Raw genomic sequence first — 19,355 nt, 5'->3', positions numbered from 1 at the left:
GTGAGGTCTCCTGACAGCATGATAAGGATCCTTGGCTTTGAGCTGAGAGGCTTCCTCTCCTCCATAGAACACCTGCAACCTGCATGCAATTTTACATTATGAACTTGTTGTCCTTGTATTTTTCTTATTGTTTTTTTTTTTTTTTTTTTTTTTGAAAGATAACAGGGGCGCCTCAATGAGGTTTTCACCCTTTGCCATCTGCCTTAAGCGCCTCAGAGAGGTTTTCACTCAAGGATCTTTTTCAAATCTCTTTTTTTTTTTGAAAGACAATAGGGGCGCCTCAATGAGGTTTTCACCCATACCACATGCCTTGGGCGCCTCAGAAAGGTTTTCACCCAAGGATCTTTATTATTTATTACTATTATTATTATTTTTTTCATAAATCTTTCAGGGTATGCCCAAAGCAGAGGCAGAACCCTTCTCTATGACCAACACTGATTCCTCCATAGTTTTGATGAACTCTTGTCTTGAGAGAGGTTTCCTGTAGATCTTCAATCGATGCCCATTGACAAGCATGGGGATGGCTTCCTCATCAATGGTCCGAATAAGAACAGATCCATTTTCATGACATTTTTCCACTGCATATGGCCCCAGCCATCTGGTTCTCAGCCTCCCCTTGAAATCTTTGTACCTGGAGTCATATAACAGTGCCCAATCTCCTGGCTGGAATTGCTTGTCATTGAGGTGTTGGTCATGCCACACCTTTCTCTGAAGTTGAACCACTTCCGAGTGAAGGAGGGCCTGCATTCGGTGCTCGTCCAGTCCATTCAGCTGCAATAACCTTTCTTGTTGTGCATGGCTGAGATCTAGGTCTAGCTGAGCTGCCATCCTCAAAGTGTTGTATTCAAATTCAATGGACAACAAAGCTTTCTTCCCATAGACCAGCTCATAAGGTGTGAAGCCGGTGGTGGTCTTCCAGGTTGTGTTGTAAGCCCTTGTGGCCTCAACCAGGCGATCTGCCCAATCTTTTCTGCTGCTGCTCACCACCTTAGTCAAGATCCCTTCCAATGCTCTATTGGTGACTTCCACCTGCCCATTTGCTTGAGGGTGATAGGGGGTGGAAGTCCTATGCTTGATCTTGTGATGAGCTAGTAGGTCTTCAACTAGGTTGGATGTGAACTGGCTCCCTTGATCGGTGACCAGCTCTCTTGGGTAGCCAAACTTGTAGAAGATGTTTTCTCTTAAGAACTCGGCCACCTTTTCTTCTGTTGCTGCTTTGATTGCTTTAGTCTCTGCCCACTTTGTCAGGTAGTCAGTACACACAATGATGTAAGACCTTTGCCTCGAAGGAGGGTTGATTGGACCCACAAAGTCCATACCCCATTTCTCAAATGGCTCAAGAGTCACTTGAGGTTGGAGAGGCATCTCATCCCTTTGAGTCGGTTTCCCCATTCTTTGGCATTGGTCACATTGGCTGATATATCTTCTGACATCTTGATGAAGTGTGGGCTAATAGTAGCCTGCCTGCAGGATTTTGAAGGCAGTTCTTTTTGCTGCAAAATGTCCTCCACAAGGCCCATCATGACAGGTGAGGAGGATATCAAAGACTTCCTCCTCCCTTACACAACGCCTTAAGATCTGATCGGGGCCAAGCTTGAACAGATTGCCCCCGATCCAAGTAAATGAGGCACTTTTTCTGATGATTCTGCTCTTCTCTCTTGAGGATAGGTGCGGAGGGAACTGTGCTGAAACAAGGTAGTTTTCTATATCAACAAACCATGGAGAGAGTGCTGAGATAGCAAACATATGTTCATCGGGCATCCGGTCATCCACTGTTCCATCCTCATCTGCAGACAAATCCAATCTAGATAAAAAATCAGCAACAACATTTTCTTTACCTGGTTTGTCAACAATGGTCAAATCAAACTGCTGCAACAAAAGTAACCATCTAATAATACGAGCATTCACATCTGGTTTATTCATCAAATATCTAATTGCAGCATGGTCCGTATGTACAAAGGTTTGATAGCCAGTGATATAATGTCGGAACTTGTTCAGTGCATGGACCACAGCCAAAAACTCTTTCTCGGTTACAGTGTAATTCAGTTCAGCTTTGGACAAGTTTTTGCTAACAAAGTAAATGGCATATGGAAGTTTTTGTTCAACTTGTCCTAAAGCTGCAGCTATGGCTTTGTTCGAGGCATCAGTGTGGATGTGGAAAGGTAGGGCCCAGTTTGGACCTCTCAAGATTGGGGCTGACACCAACTTGTCCTTCAATTCATTCAAAGCCCTTTGACAATCGTCAGTCCATTTAAACTCCACATCTTTTGCCAACAGGCCAAACAATGGCGAGGCTAGCTTGCTGAAGTCTTTAATGAATCTCCTGTAATACCCTGCTAATCCTAAGAAACTCTGAACATCCCTTACCTTTTGAGGAGGTGGAACCTTCTTGATGAGAGAAATTTTGTTAGGATCCACCTGTAACCTTTGGCAAGAAATGGTATGGCCTAGCACGGTCCCTTCATTCATCAGGAATTCACATTTTTCAGGACTAAGGGACAAGTTCATCTCAATGCATTTGGTTAGGACTTTTCCCATATTGGACAATGCTTCCTGGAAGTTGGCCCCATAAGGAGTGAAGTCATCCATATAGATTTCCACTGCATCATGGACCAGCTCCGAGAAGATGCTCAAGACAGCTCTCTGGAAGGTAGCAGGAGCATTGCATAGCCTAAAGGGAAGAACTCGGTAGGCAAAGGTACCCCAAGGACAAGTGAAGGTGGTCTTATCTTGGTCTTCCGGGATGATTTGGATCTGGTTGTACTCGCTAAACCCGTCCAGGAAAGAGAAGAACTTCTTTCCTGCCAGTCCATCCAACACTTGATCTATGAAAGGTAGAGGGAAATGGTCTTTCTTGGTAGCTTTGTTCAGTTCTCGGTAGTCCACACAGATTCTCCATTTCCCATTTTTCTTGGGAACCAGCACTAGAGGGGACACCCATTCACTATCTGAGATGGGGTAAATGAATCCGGCATCCAACAGTTTTTGCAATTCTTCCTTGACAATGTCCTTAAGGGCTGGATTCATTCTCCTCTGAGGTTGTCTAACCGGTTTACAATCGTCTTTGATGTATATGTGATGGGTACAGACCGAAGGATGGACTCCTTTCATCTCCTTATAGCTCCAAGCAAAAGCATCTAGATGGCTAGCCAACAGGCTACACAACTCCTTTTCCTGGGAAGGAGATAGGGAGGAGCTGATCTTTAACGTTCTCTCAGGGCCGAACTCCACATTCTTGACTCTGGGAGTGACATGGTTTGTTGTACAAAGATCCACTAAGGTGCTGGCTTGGGCATCCTCCACCAATTTCTCTAGGGATAGTGCACTGGAAGGTGGATTCTGGATCAAGGTCTCAATCAAGTCATCCTCGGTTGGGGGGTCTCTTCTAGTGGTATCTAGGGTGCACAAAGGTGCTGAGTACACTTCATCCTCTTCTCCTTCCTCCAACCAAAGTGGTAAGTCATGCTCTAAGGAAGGTTGGGCAGGAGGGTATAGGACTAGCTGCTTGGACATAGGACCATTTTTGATGGTCATGTTTCCTGCACGACAACTTATGTAAGCATCTGCAGTGGCTAACCAAGGCCTTCCCAAAATAAGAGGATATCCAGTAAGCTTTGCCTTGGGTTGCAGAACCAAGAAATCTGCAGGGTATTCCCAAGAGTCGACAGAGACCAAGACATCCTCCACAATCCCTTCGAAAGTCACAGTGGAGCGATCTGCCAGTTGCAGGACTGTCGAGGTCTTCCTCAAGGAACCCTGAAGATTGAGTTTGAGCATGGTATCCCTGGTCATCACATTAATGGCAGCCCCCAAATCAATCAAGGTGTGAGGTATGATGGTGCCATTGATGTGGACATCTACTACAGGACTCCCAGGATCTAGATACTTTGGGCAGATGACTTGTCCTAACATAAGGTCAGACAGTTGTCCTAAGACATTGATGGTTGAAGCATCTCTCTTTCGCCTGCCTGGGTGTTTGAAACACTTTTCCTTAACCAGTTTGTTGTATATTGGCACATCCTTGATGGCTTGGAGAAGTGGTATTTTCACACACAACTGCTTGAGCTCACCCAGAAGCTCATCCTCCTCTGGGTTGGGTTGTGTGGTGGCTGTTAGTCTCTCAGGAAAGGGTGGAATAACCTTTGGTTCACTTTCCTGTTTATCTTCCTCATCCTCTGGGGAGGAGGTTGGCGATCCAGAAGAGTCTTTCCAGATCGAAGATTGATCTCCTGGATCTCCACAGAATAAGTAGGGCATGATGTTTCCCCAGTGTATACCTGCTGGGCCTGTCTATTGTTGGGGTTCGGGTTCGGTTGAGTAGGTATTTGAGGTTTCCTTGGAGGAGCAGGAGGTAATGGTTGAGGTTGAACTGGTGGTGGAGGCAAAATGGTGGGAGGAGTGTTGTACTGGGGCCTCCACCCCGACTGAGGTGCATTCCACTGAGGCTGTGGCTGGGCATGTGAGTGATAGGAATGAGTAGTGGGTTGAGTAGGGTACTGAGGTGGATAAGACCATGGAGGAGGCATAGACCAAGACGAATGAGCAGGGGGACCCCAGGAAGGCATAGGAGTCGATTGGTTGGGGCTGTAATAAGCTTGGGGTGCCCCTTGCATCCCCTGTTGGTAAGGTCTAGGTCCTTGTGGCCTTCTTTGGTTGAGGAAATAGAGAGGCTCAGTGGGAGCTTCTGTCCCTTGGTACATGGCTTTAAGTCCAGGTAAGGTTGGACATTGGTTTGTGGGATGGTCCTCCTCACAAACGAAACACACTTCAACTGAATGCAATGGGCATTCGTTCTTAGGGTGTCTCCTTGTAAATCTAGGGCAGAAGATAGCCAAGGCTCTCTCAGCTTCTTCCTTCTTCTGCTGGATCCTGAATGTGTCCAGTTGCATGGCAATGGTCTGTCTCACCTCACTCTTAAGATCTTCTAATTGATTTGCAAACTCATGTTTGGAGAAAGGGACACCAGCTGAGAGGAGGTTTCCTCTACCTCGTTTCCGAGCTGCCCTGGAGTGGTTTCTAAACACAGTCTTGATGTCCTCATAAGGCAGTTGGTAAATATCCCCCCCAGCTAACATGTGAAGGGTATCTAAGAGGTCTTCAGGGATTCCTCAGAGCAGGACCAACTTGAGGGATTCAGGGTCAAGTGTGCACCTGGCCCGCTTATAGCTAAGTTGGAACCTCTCCTCATAATCCTCTAAGGACTCATCATTTCCCATGGTCATTCGAAAGATTTCTCCCTTGGTTTCCTTGGACCTACAGTAATCCCAGTACTTGGTATTGAAAGCTTGCTGCATCTGAGCCCAAGTAGTGATACTATTCCCAGGTAAGCCCATGAACCAGTGTAATGCTGCATCCTTAAGAGTGGAAGGGAAGAGTTTCAGCTTCTGCTCATCTTCAGTATAATCATAGGTTCTACAAAGGACAACAAACTCAAACAGGAAGGTATCAGGATCTTCAGTGGTTAGTCCATGGAAGTGAGGTAGGGCGGAGGGACTAATGTTTTTCATTTTCATGTCTCCATTGGTCTCTCAGATGGGGAAGGCACCTTCTATTCTCTCATCTTCTCCTCTATTGTCAACCATAGCTTCAGATGGGATGGTTTCTAATTCTTCTTCTGCTATAGGATCTTCGTATATCTCAGGAGGTTCACCTATAGGTTCTTCTGGATCACTGTCACCGAAGAAGAGAGAAGGGTGACTCAGTGATGTGGTGGGGGTGTTGGGTAAGAATTTGCCTGTTTTATCTCGATTCCTACGAGGCATGAAATGGAAAGACTTTTTTGATTGCTTTTGCTTTTTCTTTGGTACCTGCAAAACTGAAACAGATTGATCTACAACTAACTATCTTACTGAAATAAAGATGCAGAATTGAATTGAAAGTAGGAAAGAACTAATCTACTTTGCTCAAACGAAATTGCAGGAAGGGAAATGCTAGTCTACGCTTGCAGAATTGAAAATACTACTCTACGCTTGCAAAATTGAAATTGCGGAATTGAAAGGCTAATCTATGAAAGCAGGAAATGTCTATGCTACTTTTGCAGAATGGAAATGAAATAAACTACTTGGCAGAAAGCAAGAGTAGGAAAGTAGAAGAAAAGCAACAATTACTAATACTCCGACACTTCCCCGGCAATGGCGCCAAAAAGATGGTGGGCTCCAGTATTGTAGCAATAATGCTACAACTCCTGGAGCTTCCTTCTCTAATTTTATCAACCCGGTAGTTTGTAACAAACTTGGAAGCGACGGTGCTGTATGCACAAGTACTAGCTCTTGTCGCAGCTGTCACTTGGTCAGCTGGCACAAGTCCATTAGGGCTCAAGCCAACTTCTATATTTTCTCAGAAGAAGCTTTTCTAAATGATGAACGAAGACTATCTCAAAGGAAATTAACCTACTTTGCAAGAATGAACTGAAAGCCAACCAAACATGGAAACCCTAGTAAACCCTAATCTGACTAGCTTAATCCTTACAATGCAACGATGGGAATGTAACTCCTAAAAATGATGCCATTACTTCTAGTGATAAGAGATGCATGAATTTAAACTACTTCCATTGAAAAGAACATTGTTTTTATATTTTTGCTTAAGTGGTTGGAGTTATTATGACTTTGTTTCTTATTAGGTTTTGACTGTGCAGGGGTAGTTTGAAGGGAAGGAAGGCTTGGAAAAGGTCAGTAGGGCTAGGAGAGGTTCCAGGGGATCCCTAACATCATTCCACAGAATTCCACAATGTTCAGGTGCTTGGCAACCGAGTTTGCAGGCTTCTACAGGATGTCTGCAGGGGATCCTACAGGAAGCTCGGGATTTCTATAGGAAGTCTGCTAACTCCTACAGGATGTTCTGCAGTTGGAGTTTTGGTTGATGGAGGAGTGGAGGAGCTGTATGGGTCAATAGGTAGGATGAAAAGGGAGCTTGTGATGGCTCAGGGGGCAGAGAGATGAGGTGGAGAAAGAATGGGTAAAGTTGGTTGGTGGATAGAAGGGTGGAAGCAATGAAAAGTAAAAAAGATGGAGCTACGTGAACAATAGAAGAGTTGGAAGGCAAACGAGCTAAACAGAGGTTGAGCAGGTGGCTTAGGCGCGGTTGAGAAGAAGAAGAAGATAACAGAGTAATGCTGCGCAGTGTAAATGAAACAAATCCTCTATATCCTGCACAAAATCGAGAATTCATCCACCTATTCTAACTGTGTTATTAAACCAACGAACAACAATGTAAACTTTGGAGAGAAAGCGTGCATGGTGTTGGAACGAAAAAGTATTGCTTAAGATCAGAATGCATGGATGGTTCTATGACTGAAATGATTGTGTTGCAGCTTGCATGAACGTATAAGACTGCGTTTTTTGGTGGTTGGTACGTTCTACACCCCCAATCTCTAAGCAGAGTTGGTAGTGAGTGCACTATCAACCTTTTTTTTGGAGCTCTAATGAATTATAATCCTCCTACTCTAATCTAAGTTACTGAAAGCACTTTAACCATAAACTAATCCTACTCAATCACATCAAAGAAATTAAATCAGCAGGCTGTGTTTTCCAAATGCATGACAAAGCAACGAAATGAAGTGCTGAAAGGAAAGACAAGTAACAATATAAGGAAAAGGAGGTCTATTGCTCTCAGGTTGGGCCCTAACCTGAGAGCTATAGCTCCTCTTAAGAACTCAGGATTGAATCCAAATCTGCCTGCCTTTATTAAAATATCATAACCATGAGTCTAACATCATGCCAAAACTGGCTTACAAAAAAGCAAAAATCGAGCTGTAGCTCGTGCTTAGAAATTGCAACAATAGTTCAAGAGTTCAAAAAGCTCCTATCAAAGGCTACGGCCTCAATATTTATACATGATGAGGGCCAAGCTGGCTTCCTCAATTAGTGGAGCTTGGCTGTCCAACTAAAAGTAAACTGCTGTTCCTGTAGAATCCGTTGGCTGCCTTTTAGCTCGGTGGGGATAGCTGTTGGAGCTCGGAGTTAGGGTGGAGATCACGAGGGAGGTCATTCAAGGCTGTAGACAACCTCCCTATAAACCCGCAATGCCACCTTTGCTGTCTCCTTGTCTCCATTTGCGTGGTCTTTGCTCCATTTAATGTCAAAAAACCTGAAATCATCATGTATTAGTCACATAGGAATAATGCCTGCCCTTCTTCCTACAAATAACACGAATATACTAAGAAATGATGCATAAGTGATAAAAGATGAAGGGTTGAGCAAGGTAAGTGGGCCAAATGAGCCCAAATTGTTACCAAAAATTTGGGCTCATCAGTCATCATGCTCCTATTGTCTCCATGCTTCTCTTCCTTTCTCTCGCCCTTTGAAATCAATGGAAAAGGGTGTCTTTCTTTTATGATGATACTTCCCTTGATGGAATATCTTATTCTTGCTTGACATGTTTTCTTCTTCAAACACTAGTGGGTTTTCTTTCTTTCCTAATCTACGTAGGAGTCCAATTCATGTCACACATATAGTCTCATGCCTTATGTCAAAAGTTATGGAATTTAAAGCATTCTATGTTGAACCTAAATGATGGGGCAACTATTGTGGACCTTTTGCTACAGAATACATTATGGTTTCTAACTTGTCTACTCATAAACACGCTTGTGGAGTCTTAATGATAACCTTCGTAGCTAACCCTATTATAATATTTTCAATTCCTGGACTTATGCCCAAGATTTGTACATGAATAATAATAACCAAGAAAGATACTTGGGTACCTTGGTGAGTTGGATTGCCATAATGGTCTTCTTAAGTTGTTATACCTTGGAGGAGGTCCAGTCTTCTACTTCTCTTATTAGTAAGGTGTCTTCTTAAGAACATTAGAAGAACTTATTGGATTAGCAAATTCACCCTTATTTTGGTTTTCACTTAACCTTTTAAGGAAAAATATTTTACATTCAAGTTTTTCTTCAAATTTATCCTTTGGGGACTCTATGCTTGCATCTTTTGCATGAAGGTCCACCTAGAAATGATTTTCTGCAACTGAAAATGTTATCTATCCCTTGCATGCTTTCCAACTTTTTATTCAACTTGTTGACTTCAACCCTTAATGATACAATTTATTCTTCATGATTCTCGCAATCTTCTTCCTTCTTATTTAGCTAGAATTTGGTCACTTATTCAATTCTTCTTGCTTCTTTAAGATGGGACTTCAAGGATATAATTTATTCTTTAAGCCTTCTCCCTTTTGATCAAATTTATTTTGTTCTCAAATTTATTCTTTAAGATGACTCATCAAATTTTATTCTCTCCTTTTTACCTCTTTTACCCCTGTATTTAAGCAAGCAATTTCCTTTTCATCTTGTTTTGCATAAATATCTTCTAGCTTTTCCAAATATCTTTAGCTAAGGAGTGTTGTTCCTCGTATTTTACAGGATCTGACAATCTTCTTAGTATGTTATCTGTTTCTATTGTATCATATTATTTTGACTTATTTGTGGTTGTATCTTCAGTAACAACTACAAACCATATACAATCTAGGGCTTTCAAATAGGTATCAATAGTCACGTTAAATAATTCATAGTATAATCCATCAAACACAGGAGGTGGAAACATGATATTGGGTCACCTTGATCATCATTAATTCCTTTAGTATGTTTTGGAATCATTGCAATGAAGGATACTTCATTTTCCTTTTTCTTGGAGCATTTGGAGGCTAGTATTTTTTCCTTTCCCATTTTTGTTCCTGAGATATACATTCTAGTTGTTAGACTGTGATGAAGTAACCAAATATCATACCAATTGATGCAAATAATGAGAGGGCAGTGAATCAATATTTCATCTTTTCTTACAATTTAATAACTCAAAGAATTAACCAATCACATCAAATCAAAATTAAACAAGTTTTATATTGAAAATTTATTTATAACTTGAAGGAAGCTACAAGTTTTGGTTTTACCAACCAAAACTGAAAGGAGCTACAACCCCTAGTTTACTAGGGCCCTCTGGAAGGAGCTAAAAACCTCCTCAAAGAAGCTAAAACTTCCTTTACTAGCTCTACCCTCCCACCCTTAATAATAAAATATATAATAACATATTTTGGGCTCTCGTACTATGGATAGTGAAATAATTACAACAACACTCAATCACTGATAATTCTATTAATTCATATTCAACTTCAACTTCAAGTCTACCCCTTTTCCATGTTCAACTTTCATGTTGTCATAACTTTGAATTTTAAGATGTAATATGTAGAATTATTCAAGGATATATAGTCCAATAACAAAATAAGGATTTTAACTCATACTTTTTACGAAGCCCTTATAGTTTCTTGAACAATCCCTTACACAAGCCTCACTTAGCTCCATTGATGTTTCCTAACTAGTCCTCAACTTGGCCTACCTTTAGCTTCCCTAAGTTGCAACCTAGAAGCACCTCTTCTTTACGATCAGGTCATGCGTAAAATAATTCTTCAAAAATTTTGCAGGACAAGCATAAAGATATGATGCAATGCTTAGGTTCAAATGTGTCCTCAACACTAATCACAAACTTATCCAAAACCTAGATGTAAATTGAGAGTGTCTATCAAAAATAGATTTTGTGGGCCATCCATGTCGCTAGATAATTTTACCTATGAGCATTGGTACTGCATTAGTGGAATTATAAGTGTCTCAAACTTGGATGAAATAGGAAATTTGTTTTCAAAACAAAGTTACTAACTTAACGAGAATCGTACCAAGTTCTCAATTTTTTAGAGGTCGCAAAAAAACATGATTTTCATGTTGATTTTAAAAAGCGCTGATGCAAAATAAAACTTTGTTTTGGAGCATAAATTTGACGCTTTAAATTTTCTGAAGAATGGATATTTTTTTAATGATATTTATATTCATGTCACTTTTGAAAAGTGTTTACACAACATCAATCTCTTGTTTTGGGGGGGCTTAGTTTTGACACTTTAACTTTTCTTATGTATTAAGTATGGATAATGTTTTTTAAAATTTGGTGATTTTCACGCTGATTTTGAAAAATTGTCTTCTTTTTCTTATTTTTTTCCTTCTTTAGATGTTTATTTTTAAAGGGTTTTCAAGTTTTTTTGTTTTGTTTTTTCTTTGCAATGTTTTTTATAATGAAATTTTCAATTTTTTGAAAAGTAAAAAAAACAATCATAAAATTAATATTATGAAGTTAGGATTTTTAATATATTCATGTATCATTGATTAATACTTAAATAAACATAAAAGGATAAGTGAAAAAGAGCTAAGTGACTACTAGGGTTTGGATTTTGTGGTAAACCATCTGAAGTTGTCATCCACGTTGATGTCAGGCTTGGCCTGGGTTGTTCAGATAACCTTTTGTAGTGGTTAGGTTGACAAATCCAATAAATGACTGTTATAGACATTTTTGTGCCTTACAGCATTGAGCATGAAATGTCGATAATCTAAGGGATCCAAAGTCCCTAAACATGTTGTTCCTACCCCTAGAGGAACAAGGCCAAGAAACCACAACAATTCAGAGAAGTTCTCCACCTGAAACTACTCAAAAACAAGCCAATTCTGGATCATGTCAACTGCTCCATTGAGCATCTGCACTGAATGTCAACTGCTCCACTATCCACCTGCATTGAATGTCAACTCCAACAAAGGCTACCTGCGCTGAGTGAGTTTGGACAAGTGGCAGGCTCATTCCTCAATGTGTCAATGCCCAGGAAGCTTCCAAAATGACACTTGTATCAAGGAATTCGACTGGTGATGAGTAAGAGGTTCCAAATCTCCAAGTGGAAGCAAGAACCTCCAAGTGGAATCAAGAACTGAAAGAGGGAGAGGACACTAGTCACATCTCAGGCTGACTCATCCTCTCTCCAAACATCTATATATGGATCTCTCTCCCATGAGATCTAGAGGCTGGAATTTTGTGAATGCAAAGAATTGCTGTTGGTTTGAGGTTAGAACTATTGGGTGATTTGCTTTGAAGGAGGTGAAGAGGAGATTCCTTTCTGCAGGGAAGGTGATGCTGGATTGGGCCTCTTATGGTTGTATCACTTCCTGAACTTTACTTCTTCCATCAATAAAGCCATTTGAGTTTCTTCTATATGCATGTATCTCAATGATGTTTTGTTATACTTGTGTATTTAGTTTATTCTAATCCTTAAACTAGTTATGAATGTATGCTTCTTGTAGTTTCCCTCTCTTGCCATTTTGCAGGAACTTGGTGTAGCTGGGCCAGTGAAAGAGCAAGGAGCTGGGAGCAAGCAGCAAGGAGTGAGATTGGATCAACAATTAGCGGAAGGCATCGGTTAGTTAATCTCTTTCTCCTCTCTTTACATTTCATAAAGAAGAAATCTTAGATAGTTTTGTCTTGCTTGTTGCTGAGGTACTATCACCCTTAGAGTGGGATAGGGTCATTCCGTATTGGATACTTTTCCCAACAACAAATTGGCGACTCCATTGGGGATCGTATCTTGTTGGTTTGTTTGTGTTTTTTCTATTCATTTCATAAACTCAGGGAGTACCGAATCGAACTGCATTTGGATCTTTCAAATGCAAAGTAGAGGGCAGCTACTCTAGTCCAGTAAATGGACCTGTTTATGATCTGAAGAGCTGATCCACAAGTGCTCTAACAGCTCTTAGTGATAGATCTTCATCCTCCTTTGAATCATCTCTTAGTGTGTGCTTGATTGATAGCTTTGATTTGGCCAAAAACTGTGATTTTAACTGCAAACCGTAGCTCAAAACCCCGGAACAATTCTCGTTCTGGTTTCAACGCAGACCCAGTGAAGAGGTTCTACATTTCAACGCAGGTCCCGTGAAGGCTACCTGCGCTGAATGTCAAAACCTCTGTGTTACACCTGCGCTGAAACAGTCCTTGCCTTGTGCAGCTGTGGTTCCTTGTGTCTTTTGCTTAGTTTTCATCCCTGTTTTTGCAGCCTGTTATCAGTCAATGTACCTATCTGAAACCACCTTTCTTTGCCTCTATTCCACCTCGGTTGTATAAAGAAACTGTATTTGTTCTTTGTGTATTTCTTACATCATTTGCAGTTTCCCATTACGAAAGTGAACTAGTCTTACTGTGGCCTCTTAGATCTAGACCTGTCATAAGTGTCGTTTTGATCTTAGGAGTAAGTTTGTTTGCTATTCACAGCTGATTGAGCTTTTACTTTCGTCATATGGTTTGAATTGGTGTATTTCTAGTGTTGAAACAAGTAAATCATAAGGTGTCTTTTGATTTTGGACAAAAATCTTGTTTGTTTTCACTTGAAATCGAATTCAAAGTTATACAACAGCTTTCTTTTTATAAACATCAATATTAAGAAAGAGAAAAGAAATACCTGCATTGTGCATTTGCATTTTGACAGCTTGCATGTTGATTTAGGAAAAAGTGCATTAGTGTGTGCTCTATGATCTGTGTGAAAAGATGATGTCTTTCTTTTCCCTCAGTAGTTAAGATTTTCATATGTTGAAAAGATAGAAAATCTTGCTTCTCATCTTTAGACTGCATTTAGGAGTTGTACCATACATCTCGTGGTGATCCATAAAGGAAAACTTCTAAACAAGATCAACCTAAAATAAATTGAATGAACATAACAACGCTTTGAAACATAACGCAAACACATAGAGGTCTAAGCTAGAGACATGTTCCGGCGTCGTTAAACGTGATATCTTACCGTTGAGTGGTTGGGTGATTCCTCCACGGTGAAGCGTTAAGTATCAATACGGACTTGTGCTCCCACGTACCGTCGCGTATATATTGGGAGACCCCTATAGGAATAAAGCCTTTATCCATAGGAAGCCGTGTCGGCCGCCCTACTGATCGCAATGCAGTGAACACAGCATTCACGAAGATCGACCGCCCGTACCTTAAAACGTATTCTGCGGTTTTGCGAAAAGTTTGGCACACCCTCTGCCTAGAACTCCAGAGCAGTTCCTTTTGGCCTTTTTCAGACTCTATAACGGAAAAAGTCCATCCGAGCATTTTTCACTTCGGGCTCGTTAAAACATCGAAGGAGACTAGAGTCATCTTTAGCTTTTTCTCGACTCTTAAAAAGTGAAAAAGCAAGTTGTTTCTAAAGCGCCGTTATAAATTTATTTTAAACGAAACATAATCACCTCCTATTCCTGCGTTGATCTTTAGGTTGAGAACATGGAACACACCAACCAAGGAATTCCCCATGATGGAAATCCTAGTCCTTTCTCCTCTTGGGGAGATGTTGGTGCGCCCCACATGGCCACATTGTCGCTTCCAGGACTGACAATTGGCCTGCCAGTCTGGCTATTATCAACCAATGTACTTCAGAACACCACGGTTCCTGAACAGTCGAGTCAACAGTCAGATCAGTCTAGAGCTGCCCACCAGCCTTCTACTTCCTATAACTCTTCCTCTCCTCCTTCCTCCTCGCAAGGTAGAGCCGGCAAAAGCCAAGCTCCCAAGAGAAGAAGGAGAAGAAGAAGACAGAGAAGAAGAAGAGAGAGAAGAAGAAGAAGGAGCCAAAGGCGACTGGGGGCAAGCAAAAGACATTTGACAAAAATCCACACACAGCACAGACCGGGCCTAAATCGCCATGTGTCATATGTAGAGGAGACCACTTCCATAGAGATTGTCCCTATATTCCCCGGATACTAAGGGACTGGTGCCCTCGTTTGCACAATTCGGGAGCATCAACCTCTGACAGCCATGTTGAATGCTTACCTTCAACCAACGAAAGTGAAGGTTCAAGACAAAGAGGGGGAGCAAGATCCCCCTGTAGACTGTGTGAAGGCGATCACGCCATCCACCGTTGTCCCTTCTTAGACGAGGCGAAGAGAGTTTTGGAAGATCGTCCGGTTTCACCGTTACGACTTCCTCCTGGATATAATAAACTCGTGCCAAGTCCTTCGTTGGTTGAGAACACAGCTGGACCGCTCAAGTGGTCAGCTGAAGCGTCAGTCATTGAAAATGAACCTGCTGAATCCAGACCGGATGAAAGTCCAAAGGTCAAAACGGCAGTTGACCCGGTTCTGCCTTCAGAGGTTTCATCTTCAAATGACACCGTCACTGAAGATTCATCTTCAAATGACACTCTCACTGAAGAGAATAAGGATGACACCGTCCAGATTCTTTTCATCAGTACAGACTCTGACGAGCATCAGGGCAATGCGCACATTCCTTTATCGGCAGGAAGGAACTTCGTCAGGGTCATATCCGGCCGTATATTCGGTCCCACCACCAAGCAACCTGGTTGTGTCCTTTGATTGGAACCAACTAGGCAGGCCCCGGTTGCCAGCCAGTATACCATTCAGAATTATAGTCCAAATATACAGAATGGTAATGGCTGGCACTATCATTGATGAAGGGGCATCTGTGAGTATCCTTTCCTCTGTTGCTTGGAAAGCAATGGGTTCCCCAGCGCTTTTGCCTGAGATAAGAAATCTCTCGGGCTTTGATAAAGGAACCAGTCGACCATTAGGGATCCTCCCCAATGTGCCCATTACATTGAAAGGAAAGGCCGTTCAAATGAACGTGATGGTCGTTCAAGGACCCTTGGATTATAACCTACTCCTTGGACGAGACTATATATATTGCATGGGAGCAATAGTCTCCTCACTCTTTAGAGTAATGTGTTTTCCACACGAAGGAAGAATGGTCAAGCTCGTAGACCAACTTTCATTTCCGGGATCACGCATCGCAAATAGTCACATACCAACCCTGAATGGTCTATTCACTCAAGAAATGTCTCCACCTCCAGTCCTTCTTCCCGATGAGTGCGAGTGATTCGGAAAAATAGGACTGGAACCCAAGGGGCATGCATCCTGGCCTGCTTCGGGCAGAGAAAACCTTGGGTATAAGGTAGGTTTCCGTGGGAGAATATGACTAGTCCGTACCCCGTCCGTCTAGGAAGAGGGGTTGTTCTAGAACAAGATTCTTTTGTTAAAGTTATGTGTTTGGCGGAACAGGGTCATTCACCTTTGTCTATTTCGGTAGACATCGTCGAAGAAATGTTTTATTCGTAGCCGCGAACGAGACAATCTTTGGGTAACCTGAAAGAGGTATGCCTTTCCTGGTAGGACAAATGTTCTACTTGAAAATTGAGAGGTAACCTTGAAATTGTATTTTATACCTGGGGGCATGCAAACCTTTTGGAATGCAAGCAAGGGCGGCTATTTATTTTTTTAAATTTTTAGGTCCTCCCTTTAAACTTGTAGGTCTAACCCTTTAAACTCGTAGGATTAGTCGTAGCCGAACTTGCATAAAGAAAGGATGTGGGGCAAAAATCTAAAAGTTGCCGTTTTTATAGGAGACATTCTTATCTCATGACTGGTATAATCGAGCAGTTTTAGCAAAGTTCATGCTCGTTAAAAAATAAACGCAAAGATCGAGTAGTTTAAGCACAGAGTTCATGCTCGTTAAAAAATAAACGCAACTGTGAGCAAGCTTTCCCCTAGAGTTCAAGCTCATCCAGAAAAAATGAACCAATAAATAACCATTTGAGATCGTAAATTCATCAGCCATAAAAGCCTTGGTCGTGTTTGCACCGTCACCTCCACTTTTCATTTGCCCGATCATTCACCTCCATTTGATTGTTTACCTATTTTGAGGAACAGCTGCGAAGAGTGATTTCACCTAGCCATCCTTGTGACACTGCCGTGATTGGAAAATTCCAACCTGTACCTGGAATCTGCTGCTATCCCTGTTTATCACTCGTTCCTCAAAATACGAGTCTTCTTTGAGCTCTTTTCATCTGAGTCGTAAAATATGAAAAGTTTGCCGACTTTTGGCCTTCCAGCTCGTTAAAGCGACCGGAAGAGCTATCCCTCCTCTAGATTTTAATCTTTTTGGACCTGAGGGATTATTGCACAAAAAGATCGAGCGCTTGTCTAGTTCGGCTCGATAAAACTATCGAACATTCATCCCTTCTGTATTGTTTTATACTTTTCCGGACTTAAGGGATTAGATGACGAAAAAGGACCTTTGGAGTTAACTTTACGTACCTTTTCAGACTCTCTAAAAATGAAAAGGACCGAGTTGTCTTTGTCGCTAGACTCGTTAAATGCATTAAATAGCGACAAACTTGTCTTTAGACGAGAACGAGTTTCCCTATCGCTAGGCTCGTTAAAACATAGCGATGGGCTTGCCCGAAGGGCAGGTTATAGAACAAGCATATGTTATCCTCCTCAATCTTGACAAAAATAAAGAGGTACTGGTCAGAAATGACTGGGGAAAAATTGGGAGAAACTCAAAGCTTTGATGGTAGCAAGTCGCTCTTGAACATGACACTTTTCCTCCGTACCACTTCGGGTTGGGTTGTTTCATTCACCGGTCACTTCACCATGGTCTCGCCATACCATGCATATTTGGGGTAATGCTACCGATCCATTGCATCAGTGTCGTTATACGTTCAAGAGATGTTGTTCAGAAAGAGTCAATCGTGTCCCATCCACTGCCATACATCATCTTTCATCCTTTCATGACCGCCACCCTAAATCATATGTCACAAATCGTTTTCACCTTCATCACAATCATTAGCTCCGTTCCGTGTCACTGATGTGGGATTCATTAAGGCCCTCCTTTGACAGATCGCTTCTTGTCGACATCAGCTCATTATCCAAGAAGTTGATCTAGGAACACCCCCCCTCAGTACTTTGAAGCTTGCATGCCACAATGGCAAGTTTCTCACTTCCGGCGACAGGTATACATCAATGACCTTCGACCGAAAGATTTTGCGTGGTGTTCGATGCCAAGTCCTCTATTCACACCACGTGAATTGTACTGCAGTACCTTGAGGGTCATCATCATTATCGGTGATTACTCTCGTGCTTGTTAACAGTTTACATCATTGACTGGTAATCAAGCGATGTCTTTCCACGTTCGACTTCAAGAAATTCTCACGTGGATAGACTTGTACTTAGAGTGAAGATCGGACGAGATTGAAGACCCTGGATCTAGTTTCATCCATTCGGGCTGCGATATATATTCAGGAAATAAAGACATTGACATGTGCAGCAGATGATCATCCTACTCAAAGGATGATAATTTCATAAAAAATTATCGGTCTACCATCAGACGATTGTCTGTTCTATGTACAGAAAAATGTATTTATAAAGCTGAGCATGGGAATGCCTGCCTCAGCTAGATCATGAAAGCAGTATGAAAAAAATGTATTGTATTGTATCTTATTACAGGTCACCCCCCAGCATTGGATGAACTTCGGATCCTCCTGATAAAGAATTTCACCCGATAAACGGCCTCATACTTTAGGGGGCAACTGTTATAAACATTTTTGTGCCTTACAGCATTGAGCATGAAATGTCGATAATCTAAGGGATCCAAAGTCCCTAAACATGTTGTTCCTACCCCTAGAGGAACAAGGCCAAGAAACCACAGCAATTCAGAGAAGCTCTCCACCTGAAACTACTCAAAAACAAGCCAATTCTGGATCATGTCAACTGCTCCACTGAGCATCTGCGCTGAATGTCAACTACTCCACTATCCACCTGCGTTGAATGTCAACTCCAACAAAGGCTACCTGCGCTGAGCGAGTTTGGACAAGTGGCATGCTCATTCCTCAACGTGTCAATGCCCAGGAAGCTTCCAAAATGACACTTGTATCAAGGAATTCGACTGGTGATGAGTAAGAGGTTCCAAATCTCCAAGTGGAAGCAAGAACCTCCAAGTGGAATCAAGAACTGAAAGAGGGAGAGGACACTAGTCACATCTCAGGCTAACTCATCCTCTCTCCAAACATCTATATATGGATCTCTCTCCCATGAGATCTAGAGGCTGGAATTTTGTGAATGCAAAGAATTGCTGTTGGTTTGAGGTTAGAACTATTGGGTGATTTGCTTTGAAGGAGGTGAAGAGGAGATTCCTTTCTGTTGGGAAGGTGATGCTGGATTGGGCCTCTTATGGTTGTATCACTTCCTGAACTTTACTTCTTCCATCAATAAAGCCATTTGAGTTTCTTCTATATGCATGTATCTCAATGATGTTTTGTTATACTTGTGTATTTAGTTTATTCTAATCCTTAAACTAGTTATGAATGTATGCTTCTTGTAGTTTCCCTCTCTTGCCATTTTGCAGGAACTTGGTGTAGTTGGGCCAGTGAAAGAGCAAGGAGCTGGGAGCAAGCATCAAGGAGTGAGATTGGATCAACAATTAGCGGAAGACATCGGTTAGTTAATCTCTTTTTCCTCTCTTTACATTTCATAAAGAAGAAATCTTAGATAGTTTTGTCTTGCTTGTTGCTGAGGTACTATCACCCTTAGAGTGGGATAGGGTCATTCCGTAATGGATACTTTTCCCAACAACAATGACCCCTCACCAGGTGTGGGACTTCCTCTTACCATAATGCGGTGATTGTATCACAAAGGTTCACAAGAGTTCATGTTGGATCTTTGTTTGGAAGCAAAATCAGAGAGGAATCCCCAGTCGTGGGAGCTCGATGGCATAAGAAAAGAAAAGGGC

The sequence above is a fragment of the Pinus tabuliformis genome, chromosome 6 (genome assembly GCF_031772625.1).
Source record: "Pinus tabuliformis cultivar Carrire ecotype Pingquan chromosome 6, CPIR1, whole genome shotgun sequence".
NCBI classification, from domain to species: Eukaryota; Viridiplantae; Streptophyta; class Pinopsida; order Pinales; family Pinaceae; genus Pinus; species Pinus tabuliformis.
Note: the sequence above shows the minus strand (reverse complement) of the source record.